Source organism: Callospermophilus lateralis, unplaced genomic scaffold (genome assembly GCF_048772815.1).
Source record: "Callospermophilus lateralis isolate mCalLat2 unplaced genomic scaffold, mCalLat2.hap1 Scaffold_84, whole genome shotgun sequence".
In the NCBI taxonomy this organism is placed as follows: Eukaryota; Metazoa; Chordata; class Mammalia; order Rodentia; family Sciuridae; genus Callospermophilus; species Callospermophilus lateralis.
The window spans coordinates 2,388,150-2,400,201 of NW_027516477.1; positions in this window are offsets into that span (position 1 = coordinate 2,388,150).

Below are 12,052 nucleotides of genomic sequence, written 5' to 3' on the forward strand. Positions count from 1 at the left end.
CCAACGAAAATGGTATTTTACGATGCTTTTAAGAATGAGGATTCTCCACTATGCCTAAATGCCTACATAGGAGCCAAATAAAAATAGCCATTGCTATTTTTGTGAGTCTTACAATTTAAAAAAAATCTTGATTAATTTAACATTAAGAAAGATATTTCTGTTGTTTATCATCCAGTTCTTGTCTTCCATTCTTAGGAATGGGAAATTAAAAAAAAAAAGAAAATGGAAAACTGAAGAGACCTGCTTATTTCATAAGCTTGCTGGACCTCACACGGGCCCTAAGCAGGAGGCAGAGTTTGGTGGAGGATTTCAAAATCTTTTCATTAAATATAGTGCTTGTGCAAAAGTATCCCAGGTCCCCTAGGATTGCAACTACTCAGTAAATATTAAACAATCAATCAACTGTTAACTTCTTCTCTTTTTTCTCCCTCCCATGGATAGAATGCAAGGGTTCCTTGAAGTCTGCTTTCAGAAACTCACTGGTTTGAACCCTCTCTTTGTTTTGGATGGTTTCATCTACTGAGATGTGTCAAAATGCAAAAGACCCTCTGAAACCCATGTGTAAATACCAACTACTGTTATTTACCCTGGGATATCTTTGGATGAGTTTTTGTTTGTTTGGGTGGTTTTGTTTGTTTTTGTCCTTGTTTTCCTTCTACACATAAATATCAAATTGAGATAATTTAACATCTCATATGATTCTTATTAAATTAAATGCATTTTTAGAGAGCTTTATTTATTCAGAACAAGAGGAAAGATAATTATTTCCTTGAAATAAAACTATAATAGATAAAATTGATAGTTTCCCTTCTAAAATCCATATTTATTTCAAAATAAATTTGGGTGAATTATATTTTGCAATGTGTTATATTTTATGAATTCATTATACACACATACACACACACACACACACACACACTCACACACATAATTTTCTAAAAGAGAAAAATCAGGTCAGTGTTGGCATTTTTCCCACTTAGGATCAGAGAGTATGTATACACTATGTGTGCTACATACAATCATAGCTGTGGATTTATTCTTTGTTTTGTTTTTTTTATTTGTTTTATGATTCTATAAAAAGGTAAGAAATATTTGTAGCAAGCAAGCTATTCAAAAACAAGCTGATGCTAAATATGGTTCTACAGCCACATTTAGCTCAATCTTAAATTAGAAGCTACTATGTACCTTAAAATAAGCAGGTGATCATGAAAATGCAGAAGAGGGTGGGCTATGTGGAAAAGACAAGATTTTTCTTTTTGTTATTCTGATATTAATACGTAAATAAATAAAGAAGAATATTTACTGTAAGTATTTACATTTTTTGCCATTAAGAGTATATCCTAAATGATCCACAGCTTATATACATATTGGGGTGAGCAGCCTCTAAAGTGGCCTCTAGGGATACTTACTTACTGTATTCTATATCATAGGTTGTTTCTTTTCCTGGAATGTGGAATACATTTACTGATACACTTTACAGAAACATAGAATATGGCAAAAGAGATATTATACATAGACATTGTCCAAATAGACATATGGCAGAAGTACATCAATTCTGATTACTTTCATTATGAATGTCTTTTCTTATTTCCTCTATCAGTTCCCTAGACCTGGGACAACCAGTTGTGATGTTCTAAACATACCCTATAGAAAGTCCTTTTGGTGAGCAACTGTACTTTTAGACAATAAGAATTTTTTGCCAAAACACAGGTTTGTGAGCTTTGCAATGGATGTTTATCCAGTCAAGCCTTGAGATGACCACAGCACCATGCTAATTACTTTCGAGTTTCAACTTGACTGAGCCATAATACCTACCTTACATACATGGTCAACCATTATTCTGGCTGTTTCTGAGAAGATTCTTTTTTTCTCATTGTTTCTTTTGTTTGTTTGTCGTTTTTTGATGCTGTCAACATTATACTCTGTGGACTTTGAGTAAAGATTATCCTCCCTATTGTAGATGAGCCTTATCCAATCAGTTGAAGGCCTTGCTAGAACACAGGCTGCTCTCCATAAGAAAGGAAAAATTTCACCAGTAGACTGCCTTTGAACTCAAACTACAGCATTTTCCTAGTCTATACCTGCTTTGTCCATCAGAATTTGAACTTGTCAAAATTGTATAATCATGTTGGCCAATTTCTTAAAGTAAATTTTCTCTCTCTTTATCTTTATTAACATACACACAATAAGCACTCCATATATGCAGGTTCAGCATCTGTGGATTGAACCAAATGTGGATGGAAAATGTAGTTAAGGTTGTGTTGACTACAATATACATAAAGATATATTTTTCCCTGTTATTATCCTCTAATACATTATAGCCACTGTTTACATAGCATCAGATATTATAAGTTACCTAGAGAAAATCTGAAGTGTATTGGAGGATTGTGTAGGTTACATACAAATACAAATATTATACCCAGCTATACCATAGGTACTTGAGCATCCTGGATTTTTGTATACTGGGAGAAACTGGAAACAGTCTTCAACAGACACTGAGCGATTATCACATGTGCATGTGTGCACACACACACACAAAGACCCATACACCATTGAGTCCATTTCTCTGAAGACCCTTGAAGAATACAAATCCCATCAGAAAGCTTGACTGCAGCCTAGTGAGAACATAAAGTACAAACAACGTGATGCATCTGGATTCTCCTTCCAAAAAAATGGGACATCATAAATGTTTTTATCTGCTAATTTCTATTACATATATAAACATGCTTATATGAGTGAATAGATAAGGCTTATTATTTTTCCACATGTGTTTATTCCTGCTATCTAAAACATGTGTCAAGAACTTATAGATGTAAACAAGCAATTTAGTTGTTTGATTGTACCTTACATTTGGAAATTTAATCAGTGTTTTCTGTGAAGTTTAGTTAAAGTTGTTTCCTTTTTGAATTCTGAATACTTAAAAAAATTTACTCACTTAACAATATCTTGAGCATATTACTCTCATAAAAACTATTACCTGGAATCTTTTATGGTCTCTAGAATATAATGGACACCATTTCCTCCTTTTTACCCTAAATAGGATGAGGACAAAATATTATCAGGCCTGGTTTCTGAGAACCAAGCTTCATTATATTCTTGTATCTGACCCACAGTGCTACAGATTGGTGCCATTACTTTGAATTACTTGGTAACCAGACTTTTCTGATTACTTTCTAATCAGCCTCAAGTAAAATGACTCAAGACAATCAAACTCATAATAAAAGATAAAAAAAAAACTCTTATGTGTTTATTTATTTATTCTACTAATATTTGTTGAATATCACCAATAAATATTGTTGGGTATTTGAGTGTTGACAAGTATTTCAAGAGAAACTTCCTGCAATTAGATTTCTCATAATTTAGTATGGGGTTCAGATGCACAGGATGGTGTATTATGTCACACACACACACACACACACACACACACACACACACACACACACATTATATATTAGTTATAGTGGACACAATACCTTTACTTTATTTTATGTGGTGCTGAGGATTGAACCTAATTTCTTATGCATGCAAGGTGAATGCTCTATCACTGAGTCACAGCCACAGCCCTTGTGTGGGACTTTTTATACTGCTTTTTAATTCTTGACTTGAGTCAAGTGAAAGCAAAGCTTTGTTTAGTTTTCTGAACAGACCCTCGTCAGTTTATGATGCTTTGTCTTCTTTTTTGTTTTTGCCATGATGCAAAATTGATACATGATCAGAACTGTACTTTTAATTTTCAATTTCAGTCTTTTCCAGGGCTATTGATATGTGGTTAAGATACTCTCTTTTTATCATTTTAACAGTTTTTAAGTTGTAGGTGGACATATTACCTTTTAAAAATTTATTTTATGTGGTGCAGAGGGTTGAACCCAGTGCCTCACACATGCTAGGCAAGAGCTCTATGACTGAGCTACAACCCCAGTCCTAACATATTCTCTTGTGATGTTGCAAAGTAGTAGTGAGCTGTAGCTCTCAAGAAGGTTTGAATTCCAGAAAAACAACAGATACCCATAATATTGTGTTGCACAGTACTCTGTTACTAAGCTAGAACATTCTGTAGGTCAGGCATGTGAGATACGTTTTTATATTATCACATTTTTCAACTTACGATGTGTTTATCAGGTGGTCCCCATCATAATTCAAGAAGCCTTGTATTGTAAAATACCTGCCAAAAATTGAGACTAGACTTGACCTTCATGCTGACTATGAGGCCTTCAAGCTAGCTTTTCTAGCCTTACCACTCACATCAATGTTCCAGTCTATTTATAAAAATAGCTTTTGAAGAGAAAGAAAAGTGTCAAAATCTTGGTACGCTGGCCTCCAGGAAACTGCAATTGCTATCCAACCTAACCTCAGCACTAGAGCAAAATGAGCTAAAAGACACCAATAAAATCTCTTGAAGAGATCAGAGGATATCAAGGAAGGGAAACTCCATTTTCATCTCCAGGTTCATGTTTACTGAAGAGCAAAGAAACAGTCAAACCTGCTTCTGTCATTAAACAGAGTAACTACAGGGATGAAGATCTTGGGAGATTCTTGGTTAATACATGATTGAGCTATGACTGAGGAATTTGAAATATATATTTGAATGCAAATCAATGCAGGTATATAAAAGAAGGATACTTGCTGGAGATGTCAATAAGGTAACTAGATTGATATCCCTTAGGAAAAAGAAAGAAAGGAACTTTCACATAGCCTTCAGCAACCATGGGTAAGTACACAATAATTCACCTATCTTCATGTGAAGAATCATGAAGTAATGAGCTAGGAAATTAATAAGATAACTCCCAGAAAAGTGAATCCTTGCTTCTAAGAACACATTAGAGGAATGGATTCTTGTTATGAACTAGGACAGAACTATCTTTAAACATAGTTAGCAAATGAATTAAACCACATAGATAAGCCCTTAAAAGCCACATACACCATGAATGTAAAGAATGGCTTTAAAATTAGGCCCCTGGAAGTATAAGAAAATAGATATCTTCAACTGAGTAAACAAAGATATGTATAATCTCTCCAACAAAGGACTTCTGGACTTATAGCAAAACTTGCATCATCATTCCTATCTACCTCCATCCTGTTAATACAGGGTGTGAGGTGGGAGATAATACATTCAAGAAGCAGACCAAAAGCCTCATCCTCTAAGGCGTTAGAATGAGAGGAAGAAACTAGAAACAGTGAGTGGGGCTGAAGCAACCAACATTATAATGGTGAGCTCTGGGCTAGTAGCTGATGGAAGTGGCCAGGTCTAATAAACTGGAAATAAACCTGTCTCAAGAGAAGAAAAGTTGCCATATTCAAACTTAATGCTAAATCCAGAGAGTACAATAAGATTTACCTACTCCTGAAAGGAATCTATAAGTAGCTAAAGTTGACCTTTGTCTCTCCTTAACTTATATAAAACTCTATGTACCATAAAGTAAAGGGGGATTTGTTTGTTTTCTTGGCTGGAGCATTAACCAAGCTTCCCAGTGGCTCAAGGACTATCTACAATCTCTCCAAACGCCTATAAAATAAGGGCAAGAATTCAGCCACCAAAAAGTGTCGAATAGCATTTCACCCCAGGGTTGCAAAAGCCCTAGCATACTATATTCTAATTCCAAAGAAATAAATTAGAGGACTCAAATGAGAAGATTTCAACAGTTTATTATTTATAAGCCTTTTGGCAATTTTGTTATTTTTGGCAGTGTCAGGTCAGGATGTAACAGAGGGCTGCCCCATGCCTACAGGCCAGGCAACATAGAGGATATGTTGTGTGCCTCTTGTGCAGATGAATTTCTTTGGATATTTTATAAGCACATTTTTCTTTTTTTTTTTTAAATTTACAACTAGAGTCACCCCATTTTGTTCCTCACCTAAAGACTGGAGGCAAGGGAAGTGGCCAGTTTTCCATCTCTATCTCCTTTGTTATCACATTCTTTAGAATCCTTTTTATCCCTCTATTACAAACAAGCTTGCCTAGGCACTGACTAGTGTTTACCTCAACAATTATGGATGATAATCCATGTGTGATGAAAAGAAACATGCAAACCACTAGAGAATTGAAAACAAGGAAAAGTAGAACAAAATAAAACAAATTTCTCAACATCCTAGATGAGCCTCTGTATTAAAACTCTAATCCCCAGAGGGGGGGGAAACTTAGAAGGAACCAGGAAAACATTAAGTGCATTTTTTCACTGTAAGTGAAAAGGAAAATAAAAGACAGCACTGTAATAATGGCTTTAGAGAAAGGAAGGGAAAATAGAAAATTTACATAGAAAATCAGCAAATTATAAAAAAAATGGAATAAGAAAATATTTCTATGTAGATGGACATAAAAATAATTAGAAATATTTGAAATAAAAAATGCAGTATTAGGTTTGTTAAATTCAATATCTCTTATAAAGTATGGATGGAAGAATTGGTGATTTAGAATACAACTCTTAGGAATGCACCTAAGCATAAAACAGAGAACCAGAGATAGATGATAGCTAGGTAGCTAGACAGATAGATATAGAGATAGTAAAGAATGATTTGTTGAGGGGATATCCTCATTTTTATGTTTTTTTTCTGTTTCCGAATCTCTGTAGATTGTAGGTTCTTTGTTGAGCTTATCCTTCCTCCCAAGTGTGTGTAGAACATCTGTGATTGACAAATTTGGGAAGAAAACCTGGTCGTAATCTGCTTAGCTCTGCTCTCTTTCCCTGATATAGGGGTATTATAGGTTTCAGAGATCCCTTTTGCTTCTCCAAAAGGTTAACATTCATCTTCCCCAATGCTAGCACTTTCAGATCCAGATGTGTAATGTGCTAAATTCTGCTGTACATTTTAATTCAATCCACTTGACTAATGCATGTGGACATGTTGTCCAACTTGGCCTTTATCTGTAACAGGAGTTCATCATCATCTTTATGTTTTATCTCTCATATTCTTTAGAATCCAGGCAGGAAAACAAATGCAATTTGAAAGAAGCATGCATGCCAGAAACTCTATTATTTGCATGGATACTGTGTGTATATGTGTTTGTCAGCTCTGTTTCTTTCTCTGTTTCTTTCTCTTGTCTACATTTCATGGAGAGTTTTCAGTCAGTATTTTCAGAAAACTAAATCTGTTGTGTTCTTGATGGGACTGGAGTAATATATGTTAGGACACTTCTGGTAGCCTTGTCCATTTTTCCTGAGAACCTTGAGGATTAGATTTGTCAGTGGTTTGATGGTTCTCTGTTTGGCAAGTAAGATTTGACATAGCTTAGGATGCTGTGGGATCATCACTGTTTGGATTTTAGGACTCAACAACCTTCTACTAAAAAGGATTCAGACAATGCCTTTATTTCCCAGTGTATAAAAAATGAGATTTTCTCTCAAAGCTACCTAGATTTCTTATGATAACTGAGCCCCATCCTCTTGATGTTATGTTAAAAGAAAACCTTCAGACAAACCAAATATAGCAGAACGCATTTGAGCAGAGACCTGATTCAAGAATCCAGTGCACTATGGGCTACCAAAGGTAAAGACAGCTTCATCCACCAATGTGGACAGGCAGTATTTATAGATAGAAAGAGAACTTGCAGACAGAAATAGTCTAATTAGTTACAGCTTAGAGTTTACCTTATGGGGATGTCTCTAATTAGTTTATAGCTTGTGATTTTGTGGTAGCTCACACAGAAAATCAGTAATTTTTATGGGAATGTAATGTTAAGTTTCAGTTTTCTACATGCTATGTGAGGTTATACCTTGCTATGTATGGTCAACTTTAGGCAAAACTTAAATCATTTTTTTTCATATTAGCATCCACTTATGAGAGAAACTATTTGATACTTCTCTGAGACTGAGTCACTTTGCTTAATATCATATCATGTTCTTCGGTTCCATGCATTTTCTTGCAAATGACAATTTCATTCTTCTTTATGGCTTGGTAAAACGGGATTGTGTATATATACCACATTTTCTTTATCCATTCATCTTTTGATGGACATCCAGGCTGATTCTACAACTTTGTTATTGCAAATCATGCTACAATAAATGTGGTATGCATGTATCATTAGAGAATATTGAGTTTAACTCTGGAAAAAATACCAGTAAGTTGTATAGATGGATCATATTGTAATTGTATTTTTCATTTTTTAAGGAACCTCCATACTGATTTCCACAGTGGCTATAGTAATTTATATTTCCAGCAATGGTGTACCAGAGTTTTTTTCCCTCTACATTCTTGCCAGTATTTATTGTTATCTATATTCCTGATCACTGACATTCTGACTGGATTGAGATGGAATCTCAGGGTAATTTTTATTTGCTTTCAAACAATTCAATCTTATGTTGAACACAGCAGAAATCTCCAAACCTAGCACTCCTGAAATTGTGCTCCACACTTTTGTATTTATATCCCATGTTTAAGTGAAGCACAAGGCATGAGTCCTGAATCATGCTGCTGGCCTTACAATGATTCTGTATCCCTAAATATATCTTCATACAGATATTGTATGAGAAAAAAAAACTTCAACTATAAATTGACCCACAAAATATTAATTTATGGCATGATCATAGATATGTCAGTTTAGATATGTACCTTTATCTACATGATGCCCTCTTTAGTATCTTGGGGACATACTAGTATCCCTCACTTCTCTGGGATAGTCTGTTTGCTTTTCCCAAGTAGTTCTTACATCAGAGCTCAAGTTAATTCTAATATGCAGCCTTGATTTTTATTCATGACCCTAGCCAGAGACAGGCTTGGCAGGAAGAAAAAGTAGCTACATGTGCTCAAACCAAAAAAACACTGTTGATCTTGTTCTGCAATGTGGGATTTTTTTTAAACAAATTTAATTCATAAACTGATAAATGAGAGGGTTGGGGCAATGTTGATAAGATAACCTATAGTGTTAGACATAAACCATCTTGGATTTCATTTGGATCTTTCAATGAACATAACTAAAGAAAGTCAGCAAACTATGGTGCTAAGGGTTATCATGTGTTTTTCCTTTTTGATTTCTCAGAAATGAATGATAAAGGAGATATTATAAGCAAGGGGAAAACTGTAGATAATGACAACATCAAAAAAAGAGTAAGTAGAAAATGTTCAGGAATTTGACATTTGACTTAAATAACCCAGATTAAAGACACATTACTCAGTGAAATTACACACCTCCTGAAGCTAAGGTAAACACCTAAAGAAAAAAATTAGCTATCACAAACAGTTTACTATTTTCTATGTTTTGTTTCTGTTTTTTTTTTTTTTTTTTTTTTTAATGAGGACTCTCTGGAATGAGAACTAAAGTTTCCCCACGCACAATTTAGAAACTAACAAAACATACTTTATTTATGATTCATTTATGCAGGTATTCTTCTTGTACCTCTGTTCAAATTTCCCTCTTATTATAAAACCTCAGTCATATTGTATTTAGGCCCCACTCTCACCTACTATGATTTCATCTTAATTTGATTATATCTACATAATGTTGTATTTCTAGGTTCTTGGTGGGCATGAATTTTTATGAGATCTATTCAAACCACTGGAAGTGGTATACAAAAATGTTAGCTATTAGAAATTCCAGTGAGCCCTTCTGACATTGGAAATAATTCTAGCACGTCTTGCACAAGTGCAAACTTGAGGGTTGAGAATTTTCCACATCTTTGTACAATGCCTTTGGTCAATAGTGAACAACCACTGTGTGATTCTGAGACTCCACCTCAAAATTAGGAGAAGCAGGAAGATGCACTTTCACAGGCCTTCATGGGTAATATCACAGATGAAAGAAAGGCACAAAGAAAGCAAGATGACCTCTACTCCCTGATTATTGAAAGTACCTGGTGGTGTAAAAAATACCCCTTGAAATCTTGCAAAAAGATTTGAGAGGCAGATGGAGTGACATGTTAGGAGAGGACAAAAAATAGGACCCCATGGAAGGATTATGCCCATTTTTCCATATCCCACTCTTAAAATACCACAACAAACAAGGAAATTTTAAAAGGTAGAAAGAAAAAGGTAGACCACAATGCCTGGGATTCTCTGTACTTCAGCAACATAGCAGAATATCCTTGTTTTCCATATCTTCCCATATTTCTCAGAGAATCCTAAAATTCTCTAGCCCAGAATTGCCAAATGACCTAGACAAAAAAAATCCATCAAGAGAAGACTTTTCCTTCTGGCCAAAGGAGCTGGGAAAATGTGGCCTGACAACAGAAAACTTTTCTGGCAACAACTACCTTACTTCAGCTAAACTCAAGTGGAACGTCACTTGCCTTCCAGTTTCAGCACTGGCATGAGAAGATGATCATCCCTTCTCCCAATCCCTGTGTAAAAGCGGGAAGCAGCTCTAAAGACCTTCAATCCCCAGCTCAGTGGAAGAGAACCGTGCTCCCTTTCTTTCTCAAGGCAGTGACAATGCGTCACAATGCTCCTGTATGGCAAGGAGTTGTGCTCTACATGCTAAGTCTCTGCCCCATCCCACAGGGAAAAGCGGGTCATTGACATGTTTTCATCCACTTTTCTCATGTAATCAGAAGGATGCACTAGGGAACTGAGCTTGCAAACCCACTCAGAGTCAAAAGCAAACTGTGTACTGGTGTTCTACTCTTATTATAAAATAACAATCTGAACTCCCCTCCCTAAGGCAGTCTGACTCAACTAATCATTTTGCTGAAATTGTGTACCTAGGTTTGAAAGGAAGCTAATTTTTCACACAAATCCTGCCCCAGTGTGCTATACCTGCTCAGAGATACCACCTTCTATGAAAGAATATGCAAAGATTCATAATCTAATAATGCAATATTTGTTGCTTAATGGGCTAAATAGTAGAGATGTTAGAGTATTGCAATCATTAAGCTTTGGGGATTTGTTCATATTTTCCCATTCTGAACAAAGAAAAAAATAGATAAATAAATAAACAATAGTCTCAAGAATGTGAACAATAACAAAAGAGATAGAGATATGCTTGTAATATTGAACTCCAGGAACTAAAAGAAGAGAAAGAATGAGAACTACAGAAAAATAAAAAAAGAAATTGAAGAAGAGCTTAGAAGATGGAAAGATCTCCCATGCTCCTGGATAGGCAGAATTAATAATGTCAGAATGGCTGTACTGCCCAGAGCACTATACAGATTCAATTTAATTCTAATCAAAATCCCAATGTCATTCATTATACAGATATGAAAAGCAATCATGAAATTCATTAGGAAAAATAAGAGACCCAGAATAGCCAAGACAATCCTTAGCAAGAAGAGTGAAGTATCACAATATCAGACATTAAACTATACTACAAAGCTAGAATAACAAAAATGGCATGCTATTAGTCCCACAAAAGACATGGACACCAATGGTTCAGAATAGAAGTCACAGAGATGAACCCACATACATTTATCTCATAGTAGACAAAGGCACCCAAAACACACATTGGAGAAAAGATAGTCTCTTCAACAAATAGTGCTTGGAAAACTGGAAATCCATATGCAACAAAATTAAACTACATTCCTATCTATAACCATGCACAAAACTCAACTCAAAGTGGATCAAGGGCCTTGGAATTTGGACGTCAGATCCTATACTTAAGAGAAGAAAAAGCAGGCCCAAACTTTCATCATGTCAGATGAAGCCACAACTTCCTTAACAATACTCTTAAGGCTCAAGAAATAAAATCAAGAAGCCATAAATGGGATGGATTCAAACTAAAATCTTCTCAGCAAAAGAAACAATCAATGAGGTGAAGAGAGAGCCTATATTTTGGGAGAAAATTTTTGCCAAATGCCCATCAGAGCACTCATCTCCAGGATATATGAAGTTCTCAAAAAACTTATTACCAAAAAACAAACAACCCAATCAATAAATAAACTGAGGAGCTGAACAGACACGTCTCAAAGAAAGATATTCAATTGATAAACAGATATATGAACAAAAATATTCACCATCTCTAGAAATTAGAGAAAGTACTGATCTTTTTAAAAAGCTTCCTTCTAAGTGGTTCATTGAAATTTGGAAACCAACCAAACTCAGTTATTAGGACTTTTGAAATTTCTCTAATATCATAGGTTATGTGAAAGATAATCAAGTATGAGATGTTTTCATTTCTCAGAATACCATT